Consider the following 21657-nt stretch of genomic DNA (forward strand, 5'->3'; position numbering starts at 1 on the left):
CAAAGGCACGTCTTACATGGTGTCAGGTAAGAGAGAATGAGAGCCAAGCAAAATGGGTTTCCCTGATGAAACCATCAGATCTCATGAGACTTATTCATTACCATGAGAACAGTATGGGGGAAATCGCCCCCATGATTTAATTATCTCCCATTGGGTCCCACCCACAACATGTGGGGATTATGTGAGTACAATTTAAGATGAGATTTGGATGGGGACACAGTCAAACCACATCACCATCCAGGTCTGGGTAGCATCTGGGCCTCTTTCAACTCTGTCCTCTCCTAATGATACTGCAAGCATGGGAACTCCCAAAACAGAGAGACTCATCTCTGTGTGTGAAGGTGAAGGGGCAGAGAAAACTGGGGAAAAGGTAAGTCTTGAAGAAAAAGAATTGAAAGTAGCCCAAACTGAGGTGGAGAATGGTATTCTGGGAGGGGAGAATGGCAGGGGAAAGCTGTAGGATGGAAATACAGAGGCCTGCTAGTGAGCAAATGAGGGGAACGCCTGTCCTGCTGAGGGCCACAGGACAGATCCTGGAGAGGCCTGGCAGGGCCAACACAGCCCACACCAACAGTCTTGGCCCATGGGCCTTCTCAATGGAGGCAGCCCCAGAAACATAACTTCTTTCTGGAGCTTCCTTTTATTGGTTGGAAAACCTGGAATGTTTGTCATTTGGAGGGAATATTCAGGCCAAGTATAATACTCATTTTTTTTATTCCACTAGTACTGACTAAGCTTCTACTTTGTACCAGGCACTAAGAGAGACAGTCAATATACAAATAAATGTATATAAATAAGCGAGGAATAATGACTTTGCTATTGATATAAAATTATAGTAACAAGCATCAAATAGATGCTAAAAATTCCCAAGTGTTAGTCTGAGGAATACTAGAGAATTCAACATTCTGTAAACACTGCTTTTCTTTTTTTTTGAGATGGAGTTTCGCTCTTGTCACCCAGGCTGGGGTGCAATGGTATAATCTCAGCTTACTGCAACCTCTGCCTCCCGGGTTCAAGCAATTCTTGTGCCTCAGCCTCCCGAGTAGCTGGGATTATAGGTACACGCCACCATGCCCAGCTAAGTTTTGTATTTTTAGTAGAGACGGAGTTTTACCACATTGGCCAGGCTGGTCTCAAACTCCTGACCTCAGGTGATGCGCTCGCCTCGGCCTCCCAAAGTGCTAGGATTACAGGCATGAGCCACTGCGCCCGGCCTAAACACTGCTTTTACGAGGCAGAATTATAAAGTCAGGTCAGGCTTATTTCAAATCTTAACTTTCTCCCTCCTGGTTACATGTAACTTTGTGCACATCACCCGCCTGCCCTCAGTTTTCTCATCTATAAAATGTACCCACCTGATAAAGTGTCTGTGAATGTTCAATGAGATAATGCATATATGTAATATAGAATCTGGCATTCAGTCAGCATACAGTTAATGTTTTGTTATTACTATTATTATAATTATTAACTAAAGCTAGGGACCGTAGCTAAATAAAGCTTTCAAAGTTGTGTATAACATATTTAATTCAGAACTATTAAGGACTTCAGCTGTGATTGTTCTGTATGTATTTATAAATATGTGTTTTCAAGGATATAGACTAGTATCCCTTATGACCAGCTTTGAGTAAAGGGCACTTTTATTTTATGGTTCAAAATAATTAAATGAGCAATTGCTGCCCAAAGTAACGGAAAATCCCACACATCCCTCTGGAGATCTTTTGCTTTACCCAGAACTGCCCGGGATTTATTTATTTCAAAGTCAGTTCAGGTTGCAAATACCAGCCAGAGCGAGCTTCCAAGTGTGCTCAACTTAGTATTTGTGCCGCTTCCATTGTAGCCACATGGGGGCGCTGCTGGTCACTATTCCTGCACTGCCGGGTGGTTAACATATTCAGGCTTACAAGTATGGCTAACAGTAATCAGCACTGTCAGAGACCACAGACCCTACATCCTGAGCTCTGCTCCAAGAGTGATCCTTTTTCTGCTCACACTCTCCTAAGCTCAGCTGTTGTTTTTGCAACACAACCTTCTATGCCAAGGAAAGCAAGGTCAGGAGAGGTTTCCAGTGACAGCCTTCCCTATAGTCTCTAGGCCCAAATGATGGGGTGAGTCACCAATCTCTCCCTTTCCTCCAGCTCAGTTCCCTTGACTTCTGTGCAGACCTGCCTCCCTCCCTAGCCACCAACTAGCATGCTAGGAGGTATCAGGAGGCAGACAGATCCAGCCACAAAAGATCTTACATGCTCTTGCCCAGGGCAATTGGTGCCTTTGTGACTTTAGATATTTGCATGCAAGTAACAGCCCCTGAAAGGTGACTTTCTGCCTCAGCTTAAACCAAGAATTAACTGGCATTCTCTCATATAATAATAATAATAGAAGAGGAAAGAAAGAGGACGAGGAAAAAAAGAAGAAACTAGTTATTATATATTGAATGCCATGTGCCAAGCTCTCTGCTACCTCACCCTGACCTGTGTGGTAGATCCTATTATCGACCCCATGCTACAGATGAGGCAATGAGACTTTATCATTTACCCATGTCACACATACCTGAGTGATTTTTCTCACCTTCCTGTGCATATGCGCCTGCCTCTGTAATATCCCACCTAGGAAAGAGAAGTAGTGAAATTACTGATTCTACTTTTTTGGTCTTGTTACTTATGTTAAACATTTCTGTTGCTCACAGCTAAGTAAACTTAGAAAAATACTAGAGTAACCAATGGCAACTAGATAGTAAAATGGTGTTGAACTAAAAGCTGTAGACCTGGGTTCTAGTCCTAGCTCTGCCAATATTTTGATGCATGAAATAGGAAAAAAATCATATGACCTATCTGAGCTTCAGTTTCCTTGTCTGCAAAACGACAGATGGACTAAATGCCGTTTAGGTCACTTCTAGCTCTGTAATTCTGTAAAACAGCCACACTTTAAATCTTGAATCAATGAGGCATGACAATGTGTATGCTCACCCATGTATAAAACATTGCAGGAGTAACTATTTGGCTAAGCCATCCATTTATTCATTCCTTCCAGACGGCTTGAAGGGAACCTCTCAGAAAAGATTAGCAGTTTGAAGCAAATGACTGTGAAATCCCCAGGAGAGCCAGATGCACTTAATCCAGGGCTGGTTATTGGATCACTTCTGATTCATCTCCCTTGTCTGGTCTTAATTTGCTTGTTAATAGCTTGTTCTTTTTCTCCTCCAGTTCCTGCTATTGTCCATTCTTTGTTCCTTTCAGGAGCTGTGATCACAAAATGTCAGTCTTCTATTGTGAGAGATGGTTCTGCCTGGTGGCTCTTTGGTCTTCTGTTCCCCGAGCACTGTTGGATGCCCCAGCTCCTCCCACCCTCTCTGCTTCCATCAAGACACTTATGTTGTAGAAAGCATAGTTAACTGCAACAGCTGCAATTTTTATCATCTCCCTGGAAGCCAAATATTAAAGTATTTTAGTGGAACTTTGAAGTTCAGCGGGGTGGTACCTCACTGATTGCCTGTCTTATACTTGAATGCCAGTCAGTTTCTTGTGACATGACTGTTTCATTGTAATGTAAGAAACAAAAGCAAAAAACAAACTGCCTCACTAATACATTTGAGTTTTAAAAACTTGTAAAACTCACTGTGGATAAGAGAGTGATGAAAAGGGAGCTTGCAAATGCTGCTGGTGGGAGTGTGAACAGCAATGGCCTTTCTGGAAGGCAACTTGACACTATGAATCAAAAGTTTAAAAACATGCACACTTGTGCTTGAGCCAGTGTTTCCTATTAGACAACTGAATTCCAAGAAATAATTGTATTTAGATATGAGGCCATATTTAGATATAAGGCTGTTCAGCAGAGCATGTTTGTAATTAAAAAATGTGGGACACAAAGCAAATTTCCAGGAAGAGGAGATTCAATAAATAAATGGTGATACATCTACATAAGGGAATACTCTTCACTTATTAGAAATTGTGTTGTAGAACATTTAATTACATGAGAAAGTGTTCATGATTCTCTATTACATGCAAGAATCAGGTTACAAAACAGTATATGTAACAACTCCATAAAATTTGTGTGAATAATTAGGTTATGTGTATACATGTTAAACAAAATAGAATAGAAACCATCATATTAATAGTGTTTATTTCTGCACAGTGGAACAATATATGATGTTTATTTTCTTTTTTGTGCCTCTGAAACTTAACTTTATTAAACATAACAATATTTACATTATTTTTTTTTTTGATATGGAGTCTCGTCGTGTCACCCAGTCTGGAGTGCAATAGTGTGACCTCTGTTCACTGCAACCTCCGCCTCCTGGGTTCAAGAGATTCTCCTGCCTTAGCCCCCCCAAGTAGCTGGGATTACAGGTGCCCACCACCACACCCGGGTAATTTTTTGTATCTTTAGTAGAGACGGAGTTTCACCATATTGGCCAGGCTGGTCTGTAACTCCTGACCTCATTATCCGCCCACCTCAGCCTCCAAAAGTGCTGGGATTACAGGCATGAGCCACCCCGCCTGACCTAACTTAAAAAAAAAAAAAAAAAAAACCACATGTAACAATCTTGTGTCCCAGGTCAGCAGGCAAGAGAAGGCCAGATGCAAGTCTCCTCTCTCTTAGAGAAACAAACCAGTTGTTTTCTTCTGGCCACTCCACTCCCATACTTTCTGCTCTTCATTCTTCCAGTGAGAGGCCTCAGGACTGTCCCATAGTGGTGAACAGCCCTTTTAGTCATTCCAGCAGACGCACCAAGCTATAGGCCTGTTCCCCTTCAGTAATCCTGTCCTCCCTGATGTGCTGAAAGACTGAATTAGGCACATTTTTCCTCAGTGTTCAGTAGCATCATATTAGTAGCTTGAAACTGGCCATGATAGGAGTATTTACACCACAGAAATTGGAAAGAGCTACACTCAGGGCTTCTTTGTTCCCTCCTAGGATAGCCACTTGACTGCTTGAAACCACTGACACCTCCACAGCTTCCTGCTGTGGCAAACACTAAGCCACTAACCTAGTGCCACAAAGGTTCCACACTGTCTGCTCAGCTCCAGAACTGCACGTCAGCCCCCTCAGCTTGGGTGATACCATGTTCTAGGCCAGTGGTTCTGAAAGTGTGTTCCCTGTCCCTGCAGCATCAGCACCTCCGGGAACTTATTAGATATGTCCATTCTCAGGCCCGACGCTGGACCTGCTGAATCACACACTCTCCGGTGGGTCCCAGCAATCTGTTTTAACAAGTCCCACAGTTGATGCTGTTGCTCACTCAAGTGTACACTGCACAGGCCATTCCTAGGCTCCAGGAAGGACTATTTATACCCACAGGGAGGTGGGCCATGTTCTGGGCTATTTTTCTCTAGATCTGGCTTTGCCAAACAAAGAACTCCTAAGTCAACCTCTAAGAATGTAAAATTCTTACACAAATTACTAATACCCCACCTGTTTGGACGAACGGAGGCAAGATGGTGCACATCCGGGTTCTTCATCCCCCCTCCCAACTTTTCCAGGGCGCGCGAAAATGCAGCCGGCACCCAAGGAGGGTGCAGACCAACTGGGCATGCGCCAGGTGACGTCAATCCGAAGAGACCAAGATTTACCTGGTCGCACCTGCGGAACGCCCCTGACACGCCCATGCCCCACCTATTGCCCTCCCACTCCTAGAAAAGCCGCTCTCCGCCATTGAGCCAGCGGACTTCCCAGCTTCCCAGTCCTGTCGGGATGTCGGAACTCCCTCCGAGAGCTTGGGGGAGGGGAACTCTGCCGGCCTTCTTTGCCTGAGGCGGACAGACTTCTTCTCCACACCTTAGGTTACTAAAATAAACTAGCAGTTTTGCGCCTGACCTTTGCCTACTTGCTGGTTCTTTTGTGCTCGCTCTGGTGGTCTTAGAAAAACAAGACACCACCCTCTCCCATTCTCCACCTTTCCATAGGGGCAAGGGTGTCTGAGATCATAAAAATCCCGCATGCTGAACAGATGCTGCAGGCTGCTTCCCAACATACATCGAAATTCAAATGATACAAAAGGAAACCTACCAGCGTTCATATTTTTCCACATTGAAGGAAGGATCAAATATCCAAAGTTTAGTAATTCTCTTCCCCTTTTTCTTTTTTACCCTGCTTTGCTGTTTTTCTAAAAAAAAAAAAAAAATGCTTTGTCTGCCTCTTGTATGTGCTCAACCCACCAAGTCCTGCCACCAAGAAGTGGCATATATTTTCACTGAAGTCTCCCCAAAGCAAAGCTTGGCAGCTTAAGTTCCCCAGACACATGCTTTCTGCATACTCCAAGGAAGTGGTGAGGACAAAGGGTCTGTTTTGACACCAGTCACTTGCCTTCGGGCAGCGGCCGAACTGCAACACAGAGACAGACAATTCTGGCCTTGATCTGACATGCCACAGGCTGGATGGGACTTTGGGACATACATTTGACCAATGTTCTGGAGGGGAGGGCAGCCGCAAGGCAAACCCCGCCCCTTGCCAATCAGGACATAGGCATTTTCTTCCTCTTTCTTCCCTTCAAAGCTAAAGTACGGCTGGGTGGTCTTAGGATCTATTAGTCTCCCAGCAGTCACTTCCTGGCTGTTTGTTTGACAGTGAGGAACCCAAAGCCTCTACTTTCAAAAGCAGTCATCCTCATATCAGCACCAATGGAAGAGAGCAATCACATAAATAACTTGCGTAAAAATAAAATCACTTACATTTGGCTCCGTCATGCACAGCATGTTTCAGGAACAGCAGATTTGTTCTAATTTGCTTTGGCTGCAATTAATATTAAAACGAGGTGGCAGGGAACAGGGACAGAGCCTGACTTTAATGATGTGTCACAAGCAGAAAACTGAGAGCAGTCAGCAACTGGAATGGAGCCCTGTGACTGGGAATGGCTGGCTCAGCTGAAGCTAGACATTAATGTCCTGGGCAGCCTCCCCCACAACTGCACCCCACACCCTTCCCAACGCAGGATCATGCCATTACCCTTTGCAAGCTGGTTCTCAATGAGATCTCGACTTGCAACCTTCTGTGTGCAGAGGCGAGGCCAGAGCTTGCAAAGGAGCACCATCCCACACAGTGGCAGCAGGTCTCAGATGGGGAGAACTGTTCACATTCATGCCACATGGACAAGGGCAGGACTTGTGAACTTGGGGCCCATTGATCCTACTTTCCCTGGCTTAAAAGACAATTAGCACAGAAGTAAGGGAGAGAGACATTATTTTGAGATAAGCTGCCATAATGTAGGAAAAACGAAATAATCTCCACCCTTTAGCACAGACCCTTGGTTGGTTCCTCTGGTGACCAGTCCCTATCCTGAAGCTATCTAGGGGCGCTCCCAAGAGCCATCTCATTAGCATAGACTCAGATATATTCAAAAGGGGCTCATTATAAATGATAAAAGACGTTCCTGTCTTTCAGGGGGTTCCACAAGTTTTAGGAATATCTATGCCAGGAATGGGGCAAAGAGCAAATGTATTTTTTATTCGACCGCACTTGGCTTTCCCCAGCTTGCTGACTGGTGTCCACTGGATGCCTTTCTCTAAGAAGTCATGTGCTCACAACGCCTCCTGCCAGGCATTCTGCTACCAGAAAACGTGACCTAGGATAGGGACTAAATGCAACCACTGCTTGCCAGCAATCTCAAGGCCTCACAGGGCATTCATTGATTCAGTTATTCCCTCACTCATCCCGCCATCTAACAAAAATATAGTGAGGTACCAGCAACGTGCTAGGCCCTGTAATGGAGTGGTAACCAAGTTTCCTACCCTCACAGGCCTTCTAATCTCACTGGGAGGGCTGACAGTAACTAGTAACTACTGTCATTGTTTGCTTGGTAATCATGAGATCGCAGAGGGCTTGTGAGCCATGCTCAAGGCAATACAAAGCCATTGAAGGCTTTTCAGGTGGGGGATGGGGAGGGAGACTTGAGGTCACAATGTTGCTTTTTAAAGATAGCCCCCTGGCTGGTGAATGGATGGTGCCATGGCAAGAGCGGGCACAACAAACCATTTAGAAGGCTCTTGCACAAGCCCAGGGCACAGAGGATGGAAGCTGGGACTGGGCAAGTGACCATGTGTCGGACAGAAATGGGAAAAGAGGAGAAAGGACCTGTGGGGATCTACTAACTCAGGAGACGAGCTCCTTGTGTGGAAGACAGTCCAGCAGCACATGTGTGTATAAGCACAGCCTAAACCCAGGCCTCCAAGGGCAGCTGGAGGTCAGGGGAGAGGCTGATGAGCCAGGCTGGAATGGTCAGGGAAGGCTGCATGGAGTGGGAGGACTTGAACACCTTTGAAGGGATGAAAAGCATCTGGATTGGCCTGAGGACTTGCCCACACTGTCAAGATGGTCCACTGGGGTCAGGGTCTGGATCAGCAGAGGAGCAGGACTTGAGGTGATGTGCAGTTGAAAGCAGCCAAGAGTGTCCCTGGTAAGACTTCTTCGTTCAGGAGGAAAGAGTTCTTTCTGCAATCAGGGCTAACCTGAAGGGCTACAGCCAGATTTCCTCACAGCAGACGCCATGAGCAGGGCAGAAAAAGACCACTCTAAAGCCCTCCAAAGGCTTGTGACCTTTCTCCTTGAAAGGTGGAACTGTCCTAGTCTGGCCACCACTAGGAAGTAAATGGTTTCCATGTCTGGGATCAGAGGTCTTCAGCTGGGAGCTGGTGTTACCAATGCCCTGTGAGTGCTAATTCTGGTGTTAAACGTCTGCTCCAAGCTCCCTTTTCTCCCTGGGGGATCTGACAAAGTGGGTTTTAATTTTCCACTAGAGCTCAGTGTTTCAAAGTCAGGGGAAGAGGAGATGAAGGAAGTATTTGCCCTGACAAGTGGATTCATGCAGTGGAGGGTCTGTAGAGGCTGATCTGACACCTGCTGTCCCCTAGGGCTGAGTCCCTTGTGGCCACTGACCTCAGGGATGCATGCACACCTCTCCCTGAGGCAGAGGAAGTGGTTTGAAGGCTGGATGCCTGGGATCCTTGCCCCCCCCTCCCTCCGCCCTCCGCTGCTGGTGCTCTGCTGTTAGAACCCCTTCACTCACACATTCAGCTCTCAGATTACACAATCCAAGGATTTTCATTGCCAACTCCTGGAAATCCAGCTCAGCTTTGGACTGGGCTTCAGAGAGTCCCATTCACAAATATTTATTGAGCACTTACTCTGGGCTTTGCTCTAGGCTAGCTACTCTGGGATCAATCATAGTTTAGGGCCTACTAAGACAGGCATTGAGCACTCATTTTTCCTGATGTTTGCAACATCCCTACAAGGTAGGTGTTATAAACCCATTGTACAGGTGAGAAGAAACAGAGCTCTGGCAGGTAAATGACATTCCTAAGGTAACAGTCATGGTAGCACTGTGATTTTACCCAGTCTGATCCCAGCCTCCTCTCTTTCTTCTCTCCCCTACTGTGACCCATTCATTGAAGAGAGAAAACCACTTAAGGTGCTTCCATCTCACTGGAGAGAGAAAATGATAACGTGAAACAGTGACTGTGCTGAAAAGTGGCAAAGCTACAATTACTCAAGATGACAGCAGGAAGAAAGGAGCCAGCTCTATGCCAGGAATTTCATATTTATGATCATATTGAATTCTCCTGCAAGCCTATGAGAAAAGACAAATAATAACCTCTTTTTACCAGCAACACTTAATACAGTATCACGTAAATATGTCACATAAATACAAATTGGCCTTCATATGGATATGGCATTGTAGTGACATTATTTTAAGTTGAATTTCGATATTTCCATTGGAATACTGGCTCTTATGAGTTCTAGCTTACTGGCCCACCTTGCAGATTTTGGACTTGCCAGCCTCCATAATCATGTGAATCAATTTCTTATAATATATCTCTTTCTATATATATTTCAAAGCCCATGCTCTTTCCTCTGGCATTCGACTTGTAAAGAAGAGAAAGAGAGCAGGCATGGTGACTCATGCCTGGAATCCAAGCGCTTTGAAAAGCCAAGGCAGGCAGATCGCTTGAGACCAGGCATTTGAGACCAACCTGGGTAACATAGTGAGATTCTATCTCTATAAAAATATAACAATTAGCCATGCCTGTAATCCCAGTTACTCAGGAGGCTGAGGTGGGAGGGTCACTTGAGCCCAGGGAGGTTGAGGCTTCAGTGAGCTTGATCACACCACTACACTCCAGCCTGGGTGAAAAAGTGAGGTCTTGTCTCAAAAAAATCAAAAATCAAAAAAAGAAAGAGCCACCCACACATCAGGCTGGTGGCTCATGGCCTTGACAATATTTCCAGGACCATCCCCGCCACCTCCACCAGCCACACCTCTCTGACTTCCATATACTCTCCAAATGGCTCAGCCCCCATCTCTGTGGGTACCACTTTCTTCCTTCTGCAAGGCTGTGCATACTCTTGCCCAGGTTTTCACCACTCTGTGGGCCCGTGAAACCCATCACAGCTCCTTTCTCTTACAAATCAGACATCCTTAAGCAGCTTCTTTCTCCTGGCTTTCTGTGCTGTTTTTTGTTTTTTTCCTCAAAAGACATCTCTCTTGTGCTTGAGTTTTCCTCATTCCTCCTTCTTTACCCTCCCTCTCTCCCTACCTTCTCCTCCCCTCCTTCCCCTTCTTGCTGTCTGTCTTAGTCCACTCCATTTGTAGCCTCCAAAGACCATCAGGTCAAGGTTGATAATGTTAAGTGCTGTGCTAATAATACTCTACTTTTAGGGAAAGGTAGGTTTGAAGTGAGATTAGACAAGATAAAAAGCCAGAGCCATCAGACACTCAAGCCCTGGACAGCGCCCTGCAGTTTCCTTCTGCTTATCTGTACAGCTGTGCCCACTTCCATGGAAAGTTAAGCCTGCTTGTCCTTGCTCACCTTTCTGGCATGCGCCAGAGTGCAGGAACGTGCAACACACAGCCCACTTTGGTTTTCCGACAGGGTGAAATATTAGAAAGCTGCTTTCTTTCAATAATGTCCAGATACAGCATTTTGGTCACTAAAGAGAAAAGGCAATTGTCAATTTCCCATCAGTAAGTTGGGTAATTATATTTTAAATACATTTTCCCCACGAGATTCAGTCAAGTTATTTTCATTTTGGATTGAAATGAAATGTAGGCCGGGCGCGGTGGCTCAAGCCTGTAGTCCCAGCACTTTGGGAGGCCGAGACAGGTGGATCACGAGGTCAGGAGATCGAGACCATCCTGGCCTACACGGTGAAACCCCGTCTCTACCAAAAAAAAATACAAAAAACTAGCCAGGCGAGATGGCGGCGCCTGTAGTCCCAGCTACTCGGGAGGCTGAGGCAGGAGAATGGCGTGAACCCGGGAGGCAGAGCCTGCAGTGAGCTGAGATCCGGTCACTGCACTCCAACCTGGGTGACAGAACGAGACTCCGTCTCAAAAAAAAAAAAAAGAAATGAAATGTATCGGTCAGGCGCGGTGGCTTATGCCTGTAATCCCAGCACTTTGGGAGGCTGAGGCAAGCAGATCCCCTGAGATCAGGAGTTCAAGATCAGCCTGACCAACATGGCAAAACCCTGTCTCTCTACTAAAAATACAAAAATTGGCAGGAAATCACTTGAACCCAGGAGGCAGAGGCTGCAGTGAGCCGAGATCACACCACTGCACTCCAGCCTCGGTGACAGAGCAAGACTCTATCTCAAAACAACAACAACAACAATAAAATGAAATGAAATGAAATGAAAAGAAATGAAAATATATAGCCCATTTTTTAAAACGGAGTTGGCCTTAGTGCCAAAAAAGGAAAAAAGCTTGTTCAACACTGATATTTGTTGTCACATAGACTTTGATTTAACTCCTGTCTCAGCTGCTTCCCAGCTGTGCAACCACAGACAAGGTATTTAAATGCTTTCTGCAAAATGGGGGACAGAATAATCAAATCAGGAGGCTGTAAACCAGGTACATGTCATGTGACACCTACTGTGATGGTTAATTTTATGCATCAAGTTGGCTCAGCCAGGGGTTGCCCAGATATTTGTCAAAAATTATTCTGGGTGCTTCTGTGAGGTTGTTTTTGAAAGAGACTAACATTTCAATCAAGGGACTTTGAATAACATATATTTGCCCTCCTTTATGTGAGTGGGCCTCATCCAATCAGTTGAAGTGCCTGAATTGAACAAAACGACCAGCCTTGCCCACCTAGCAAGAAAGCATTCTTCAATAGGCTGCCTTTGAACTTCACCTTCAACATCAGCTCTTCCTAATTCTGCAGCCATCTGAAATATTGGCTTTTCTGTGTTCTAGCTTGCCTGCCCACCCTGCTAATTTTGGACTTGCCAGCCTCCATAATCATGTGAATCAATTTCTTAAAGGACATCTCTTCCTATCTGTATAGACATCTGATTGGTTGTTTCTCCAGATGGATGACTATAGAATGATTCTGTTTCTCCAATATGATGACTAATATAATTTACCTAGCTCAATGCCTATAGTATACCAAATACTTAACAGGCCTGCAGTTTTCAGATTTTGAAGTCCTCACTCTCAGATTTATCTGGCATTAGGTAGATTTTAGCTGAGCGTAACTGGCAAACTCAGAAATAAATGATAAAGTGATAAATCAGGAAGCTTATAATTGGCAAATGCAATAGAATTTTGTATGGCCAAAATTCCTACTCAATTCAGTATATGTAGTAGTTATTTTTCAACCTTTTAATTGTCAAAAGCACACAAATGTATAGCTTAACAAAATATTCTAAAGCAAACAGATATGTAACCACCTTGAGGTCAAGAAATGGAACCTAGCCAGTACCCCAGAAGTCCTCAGTTCTGTCCCTGTGACTTTTATAATAATATATTCTCATGTTCTTTATGGCTTTCTCACCCAAGAATGCATCACTGAATCATTACCGTACACATCCTTCTGTATCTGACTTCCTTTCTTTCAACATTGCATTTGTGAGATTCATCTAGGTTGCTGAGTGTGGCTGCAGTTTGTTCAGTGTTCAGTTTTATTCCATTTTTCTTTTTTTTTTTAAGACTCAGAGTCTCACTTCAAAGGGATCATAGGCATGAGCCACCATGCCCAGCCCAGTTTTATTCTTGTATACTATTCTATTATACGAATTTTACTACATTTTATTTATCCATTCTACCATTAACAAACTTTCAGCATGAAAAAGATGACATAAGTGCAGAAAATTGGGTGTGTAACTGAGCCATGGTATAATTGTAAGGATGTTAAAAGTTTATAACTGCATCTGAAAATATTGGTATAAAACCAACAAAAAGAGGACAAACCCTGATCTCTCAGCAATGGATCAGTTGGATGTGACATACTTCTGTTGCCATGAACCAGCTTTAAAACTCACCAAAAAATGCATATTGAAATGTAAAATATTAGGACAGCTTGTTATGAAGGAAGTCACAGATGAACAAACACAAAACCGTAATGAAGTCTAGTAAAGACACAATTTAGCAGCCAATGCAGCTGTGCTATAGATCATGTAACATTAAACCATCATTTTAATACACAGGCCCAGCATGGCTGAGCATTCATGGGGAACTCATTATGGGACTCTCTGGGTGCAGGAGAAGGTATAAGGAACTGGGAGAAGACCTGATCATTCATGGCCATCTAAGCAGTGGTGGCTCTTTAGAGCAAACCCTGCCAGCCCCTCCATAGCGGACAGAAAGACATGGCAGATAGAGTTCAAGGCTGGGATGCACATTTTCGATCAGTTCCCCTATCTGCTTCATAACAGCCAGCAACATTTGTCCCAGATCAGCAGGAAGCATTTGACATTTTCTCAGGCTTGAGGTCAAGGCTAGCATGGCTCTTCCTCATCACTCCTTTCCTTCTAAGGCTATGCTGTTATAAAAATAAATAAAAATCCTTTTTTATTCATTAATAAATTTTGTTTAATTATCACTATTATTTTGTACTATATCTTTACTCATATATGAATATATATTATATATATATATACACACACACTCTGATGCATTAAGAGCTAAGCAAGTTTTTGTGGGTTAGTCTGGTTTGTTTGTTTTTTTTTTTGGAGACAGGGTCTCCTTCTGTCACCCAGGCTGGAGTGCAGTGGGGATCTTGGTTCACTCCAACCTCCGCCTCCCGGGTTCAAGCGATTCTCCTGCCTCACCCTCCCCAGTAGCTGGGATTACAGGTGCCCACCACCACGCCCAGCTAATTTTTTAATTTTAGTAGAGATGGGGTTTCACCATGTTGCCCAGGCTGGTCTTGAACTCCCGGCCTCAAGTGATCTGCCCATCTCGGCCTCCCAAAGTGCTGGGATTATAGGCGTGAGCCACCGCACCCGGCCAGTCTGGCATTACTATTTATAAGTTTGGACTTGAGGTTTCAGGATTTGAACAGTGTTTGCTGGTTGGGGACCGGGGCATTGTTTCTACATCGCACCAGGGAAAAGGGAACCAGCACTGCGTGAGCAACTGGTCAGTGCCCAGCGCATATGTGAGCCACCTCATTTAATTTTCGTAACTACCATCCCTATCCAGTTCCTTTTCTGTTTTTGTTTTTTGAAACAGGCTGAAGTGTAGTGGCATGATCACGGCTCACTGCAGCCTCACCTCCTGGGCTTAAAAGATCCTCCCACCTCAGCCTTCCTAGTAACTGGGACTACAGACATACGACACTACACGAGGCTAATTTTTTTGGATTTTTTGTAGAGATGGGGTTTCACTTTTGTAGAGACAGAGTTTCACTTCATTGCCCAGGCTGGTCTCGAACTCTTGGGCTCAAGTGATCCACCTGCCTTGACCTCCTGAAGTGCTGAGATTACAGGTGTGAGCCACCACACCTGGCCCAGTTCTATATTTTTATCTGCATTTCACAGTCGAGGAGAGGGAGGCCTAGAGAGGTCAATAACTTGCTATGGTGACACAGCCCTGGTTTTTTCCCCAAAAGGACCAGCTTGCAGGGAGCCATTCTCATTCTTCTCTCCTTAGAACACACACAGCACCATCTCCTCCTGCAGACCCCATCCCCTCCTTTTTTGTGCAAGCATCCCTCCAGAAAAGCACCCCCTCCCTGACTCCAAAACACACCCGAGCCTCTCTACCTAGATGGCAGCATCCTGGACATCTCTGCTATTTCCTTTTTACCTTGCTGACTCGGGCCCATTCGGAACCCAGCTGCAACCCCTCCACTGAGTAGGCTGCCAGCACCCACAACCCACCCTGAGCAATGCCTTCTCTGAACTCCCTCACTGCCTCAGCAAGTCCTGGCACTCACCCATGTGGCCTTACAACACATTGTGTGATGTATTTTACCAACACACCTGCATAGGAGGCCGGAGACTGTGTCAGACTCATTTTTGTTTCCCTCACAGAACTTAGAGCAGCATTGACTACATAGTAAGTACCCAGTGTAAAGGTAGGGACGGATGAAGTATTCCCAGCTTCAAGTCCTCAGCTTCCTATGCAATGAAGACACACTTTCTTTGATGACTAACTGGAGTTAGTGGGCATCACAGGGAAGCTAGGTGGCCCCCCTGAAAATCAACAAATATCTTTTATTAATATCCTTGACTGTTCCTTATCTGCAGAACCATTAGAAGTGCTGAAGAACTCCCTCCCCATTTGTGGTTTGTTTTCATCAGCAGGGAGGGTGGGGTGATCACTCTTAGGTGATGCATCCTTAGGCTGGTCTCACTAGAAGCAGAGCCTGAAGCAGGGATTCAGCACAAGTGATTGATAGGCATGTGTGCTCAGGAGCAAGGGAAGCAGAGCAGGCTAGGAAGGGGCTCAGCCAGGATGTGGTCTCCACTGAAGTCTAGTCTTAGCCTGATCTCATTGGAGGCTCTGGAAAACAAATTGCATGGCCACATGAGGTAGTGGTAGGGTGACCAGCCATTCAGGTTTGCCTGGAACTGTCCTTTATCCCAGGAAACCTCTCAGTTCTGGGAAAGCACTTTGCAAGGGGCCCAGCTTTTATATTCCAAGTCAGCCAGCCCTTGCCTTCAGGCTGCTTCCCAAGCAGGGGAAGAGCAAAGTAAGGTGGGGCTCATTCACTCCAAAGTCTCTGAGAAGGAGGATGGAATGCCAGCCTAGTAAAGGGGCTCTGGGTGGTGGAATCAAGGGGTTCACTAATGACACCCACTACACCAGGCGGGCCCCCACAGAGCATCTCTGCCCCACTCTGCACAGCGGGGCAGCCCTGAAGTGAGACAGGCCCCTCCCTCCTCCTGCAATTGGCCCACAGAGGCCAGCCTCAGCTCAGGACCTAACCCGGTTGCTGGTTCTGAGAACACCTAATAGGTTTCCCACAAACCCTGTTGGCTTCCTGCTTGTTTGCAACTCAATTAAATTAACAAATTGGTCTCTTTGCCCAGAGTCTTTCTGCCGCCTGTATGTTAGCATATGTCAGTCAGGGTGGCCCAGCGTCTCCAGATGGCTGTGAGCTTGCTGCACAAATCAGAGCCAGCTCATCACTGGGGATGTATGTGCACGTGGAGAGGCCCAGAGACAGACACAGAGTCATAGCAGGGAGAGAAGGAAAAAGGCAAGGGAGAAAAAGGAGAGAGAGGGAGGAAGAGAAAAAGGACAGGAGGCAGGACCGCCTCGATTCTTCCTCGTAGATGAACCTAAGCTTCTTGCAGGGAAGCCTTCTACTCCAGAAGGTTGGGGAGGCCCATAGAGAAAACTCTTTCAGCCTCAAGTTCCTCTGGGAGACAGAAATGGGTGGTTCTCAAAGTGTGTTCCCTGAGCCAGCATTGCAGCTTGTTAGAAATGCAAATTACCAGACCTCACCGGATCCCTACTGAATCAGACTCTGGGAGTGGGGCCCAGGAGTCTGTGTTTTAACAAACCTCCAGGTGGTTCCAATGCCCACTCAAGTTGGAGGACCACCATCCTAAAGACGTGGGGCTCAACTCTTCTCCCAGAACAAGGAGGGGCTGAACCTGCTCTCAGACACAGCCATGGGGCTGTGGCTTTCCAGGAGGAGTGAGGGGGGTGGTCTTCAGAGCCAATCCATAATACAGCCTCAGACTTCAATTTAATGTAGGAATTGCAGAAGCAAAGAGAGGAGTCAGGGAAGAGCCCAGAGGTTACAAAAGAAAATAAAAGGCAACCTGGCAAAAGAGTGCTTAAAAAGGAGCCAAACTTCAGCTGGCCTGTGATAGTTCCTAAGCAACAGGCTCTCAGCTCCCATCCCAGAGGACCACGATGAAAAACAGGCACTGATGGAAATGTACCCTGACCCCAGCTTCATGATGGAAGGTCAGTTTGGGGATTAATTGTGGTTATTGCTGGGGGAAGGAAAGAAGGAGAAGGAAGGGGAAAGGGGATGAGAGGGAAGGAAAGGGGAGGAGGAGAAAGGCAAAAGGAGGTTGGGAACAGGTGGCCCAGTCCTGCTCCAGACCTGGAGTTTCCAGAAGACCATCACTGTTGTCTAGTGGGAACTCTGGCCTTTTGATTTCTGAAATGGTTTGGCTGTGTGTCCCCACCCAAATCTCATGTATTGAGGGAGGGACCTGGTGGGAGGTGATTAGATCATGGGGGAGGTTCCCCCCATGCTGTTCTCATGAGAGTGAGTTCTCACAAGATCTAATGACTTTATAAGGGGCTTTTCCCCTTCACACTTTCTCTCCCTCTCTCCCTCCCTCTCTCCCTCCCTCTCCCCTCCCTCAGTCTCCCTCACTCTCCCTCTCTCTCCTTCTCTCCCTCCCTATCCCACATCCTCTATCCCCCATCCCCCATCCCCCATCCCCCTGTCCTCTCATCCTCCCATCCACCCTCCCTCTCTCCCCCACTCCCCCACTCTCTGTCCCTCTTTCCCACTACCTTGTGAAGAAGGTGTCTGCTTCCCCTTCTGCCATGATTGTAAGTTTCCTGAGGCCTCCCCAGCCATGACAAACTGTGAGTCAAATAAACCTCTTTCCTTCATAAATTACCCAGTCTCAGGTATGTCTTTTTTATTATTATTACTATACTTTAAGTTCTAGGGTACATGTGCACAACATGAAGGTTTGTTACACATGTATACATGTGCCATGTTGGTGTGCTGTACCCATTAACTCATCATTTACGTTAGGTATATCTCCTAATGCTATCCCTCCCCACTCCCCCAACCCCATGACAGGCCCCGGTGTGATGTTCCCCACCCTGTGTCCCAGCGTTCTTATTGTTCAGTTCCCAACTACGAGTGAGAACATGCAGTGTTTGGTTTTCTGTCCTTGCCATAGTTTGCTCAGAACGATGGTTTCAGCTTCATCCATGTCCCTGCAAAGGACATGAACTCATCCTTTTTTATGGCTGCATAGTGTTCCATAGTGTATATGTGCCACATGTTCTTAATCCAGTCTATCACTGATGGAAATTTGGGTTGGTTCCAAGTCTTTGCTATTGTGAACAGTGCCACAACAAACATACGTGTGCATGTGTCTTTATAGCAGCATGATTTATAATCCTTTGGGTATATACCCAGTAATGGGATGGCTGGGTCAAATGGTATTTCTAGTTCTAGATCCTTGAGGAATCACCATACTGTCTTCCACAATGATTGAACTAGTTTACCGTCCCACCAACAGTGTAAAAGTGTTCCTATTTCTCCATATCCTCTCCAGCACCTGTTGTTTCCTGACATTTTAATGATCACCATTCTACCTGGTGTGAGATGGTATCTCACTGTGGTTTTGATTTGCATTTCTCTGATGGCCAGTAACAATGAGCATTTTTTCATGTGTCTGTTGGCTGCACAACTGTACTTCTTTTGAGAAGTGTCTGTTCATATCCTTTGCCCACTTTTTGGTGGGGTTGCTTGATTTTTTCTTGTAAATTTGTTTAAGTTCTTTGTAGATTCTGGATATTAGCCCTTTGTCAGATGGGTAGATTGTAAAAATTTTCTCCCATTCTGTACGTTGCCTGTTCACTCTGATGGTAGTTTCTTTTGCTGTGCAGAAGCTCTTTAGTTTAATTAGATCCCATTTGTCAATTTTGGCTCTTGTTGCCATTGCTTTTGGTGTTTTAGTCATGAAGTCCTTGCCCATGTGTATGTCCTGAATGGTATTGCCTAGGTTTTCTTCTAGGGTTTTTATGGTTTTAGGTCTAACATTTAAGTCTTTAATCCATCTTGAATTAATTTTTGTATAAGGTGTAAGGAAGGGATCCAGTTTCAACTTTCTAGATATGGCTAGCCAGTTTTCCCAGCACCATTTATTAAACAGGGAATCCTTTCCCCATTTCTTGTTTTTGTCAGGTTTGTCAAAGATCAGATGGTTGTACATGTGTGATATTATTTCTGAGGGCTCTGTTCTGTTCCATTGGTCTATATCTCTGTTTTGGTACCAGTACCATGCTGTTTGGTTACTGTAGCCTTGTAGTATAGTTTGAAGTCAGGTAGTGTGATGCCTCCAGCTTTGTCCTTTTTGCTTAGGATTGTCTTGGTAATGCGGGCTCTTTTTTGGTTCCATATGAACTTTAAAGTAGTTTTTTCCAATTCTGTGAAGAAAGTCATTGGTAGCTTGATGGGGATGGGATTGAATCTATAAATTACATTGGACAGTGTGGCCATTTTCATGATATTGATTCTTCCTATCCATGAGCATGGAATGTTCTTCCATTTGTTTGTGTCCTCTTTTATTTCGTTGAGCAGTGGTTTGTAGTTCTCCTAGAAGAGGTCCTTCCCATCCCTTGTAAGTTGAATTCCTAGGTATTTTATTATCTTTGAAGCAATTGTGAATGGGAGTTCACTGATGATTTGGCTCTCTGTTTGTCTGTTATTGGTGTATAGGAATGCTTGTGATTTTTGCATATTGATTTTTATCCTGCAACTTTGCTGAAGTTGCTTATCAGCTTAAGGAGATTTTGGGCTGAGACTATGGGGTTTTTTAAATATATTATCATGTCATCTGCAAACAGGGACAATTTGACTTCCTCTTTTTCTAATTTAATACCCTTTATTTCTTTCTCCTGCCTGATTGCCCTGGCCAGAACTTCTAACGCTATGTTGAATAGGAGTGGTGACAGGGGGCATCCCTGTCTTGTGCCAGTTTTTAAAGGGAATGCTTCCAGTTTTTGCCCATTCAGTATGACATTGGCTGTGGGTTTGTCATAAATAGCTCTTATTACTTTGAGATACGTTCCATCAATACCTAGTTTATTGAGAGTTTTTAGCATGAAGGGCTGTTGAATTTTGTCAAGGCCTTTTCTGCATCTATTGAGATAATCATGTGGTTTTTGTCTTTGGTTCTGTTTATATGATGGATTATATTTATTGATTTGCATATGTTGAACCAACCCTGCATCCCAGGGATGAAGTCAACTTGATTGTGGTGGATAAGCTTTTTCATGTGCTGCTGGATTCGGTTTGCCAGTATTTTATTGAGGATTTTTTCATCGATGTTCATCAGGGATATTGGTCTAAAATTCTCTTTTTTTGTTGTGTCTCTGCCAGGCTTTGGTATCAGGATGATGCTGGCCTCATAAAATGAGTTAGGGAGGATTCCCTCTTTTCAACTGATTGGAATAGTTTCAGAAGGAATGGTACCAGCTTCTCTTTGTACCTCTGGTAGAATTTGGCTGTGAATCCGTCTGGTCCTGGACTTTTTTTGGTTAGTAGGCTGTTAATTATTGCCTCAATTTCAGAGCCTCTTATTGGTCTATTCAGGGATTCAACTTCTTCCTGGTTTAGTCTTGGGAAGGTGTATGCATCCAGGAATTTATCAATTTCTTCTAGATTTTCTAGTTTATTTGCATAGAGGTGTTTATAGTATTCTCTGATGGTAGTTTGTATTTCTTTGGGATCAGTGGTGATATCCCCTTTATCATTTTTTATTGTGTCTTTGATTCTTCTCTATTTCTTCTTTATTAGTCTTGCTAGCTGTCTATCAATTTTGTTGATCTTTTGAAAAAACCACCTCCTGGATTCATTGATTTCATGAAGGGTTTTTCGTGTCTCTATCTCCTTCAGTTCTGTTCTGATCTTACTTATTTCTTGCCTTATGCTAGCTTTTGAATGTGTTTGCTCTTGCTTCTCTAGTTCTTTTAATTGTGATGTTAGGGTGTCAATTTTAGATCTTTCCTGCTTTCTCTTTCTTCTTAGTGCCATAAATTTCCGTCTACACACTGCTTTAAATGTGTCCCAAAGACTCTGGTATGTTGTGTCTTTGTTCTCATTGGTTTCAAAGAACATCTTTATTTCTGCCTTCATTTCGTTATGTACCCACCAGTCATTCAGGAGCAGGTTGTTCAGTTTCCATGTAGTTGTGTGGTTTTGAGTTTCTTAATCCTGAGATCTAGTTCGATTGCACTGTGGTCTGAGGGACAGTTTATTATAATTTCTGTTCTTTTACATTTGCTGAGGAGTGTTCGATGTTGACAGTGGGGTGTTAAAGTCTCCCATTATTATTGTGTGGGAGTCTAAGTCTCTTTGTAGGTCTCTAAGGACTTGCTTTATGAATCTGGGTGCTCCTGTATTGGGTGCACATATATTTAGGATAGTTAGCTCTTTTTGTTGAATTGATCCCTTTACCATTATGTAATGGCCTTCTTTGTCTCTTTTGATCTTTATTGGTTTAAAGTTTGTTTTATCAGAGACTAAAATTGCAACTCCTGCTTTTTTTTGTTTTCCATTTGCTTGGTAGATCTTCCTCCATCCCTTTATTTTGGACCTTTGTGTGTCTCTGCACGTGAGATGGGTCTCCTGAATACAGCACACTGATAGGTCTTGACTCTTTATCCAATTTGCCAGTCTGTGTCTTTTAACTGGGGCATTTAGCCCATTTGCATTTAAGGCTAAT

Source organism: Piliocolobus tephrosceles, chromosome 18, assembly GCF_002776525.5.
Source record: "Piliocolobus tephrosceles isolate RC106 chromosome 18, ASM277652v3, whole genome shotgun sequence".
Taxonomy (NCBI): Eukaryota; Metazoa; Chordata; class Mammalia; order Primates; family Cercopithecidae; genus Piliocolobus; species Piliocolobus tephrosceles.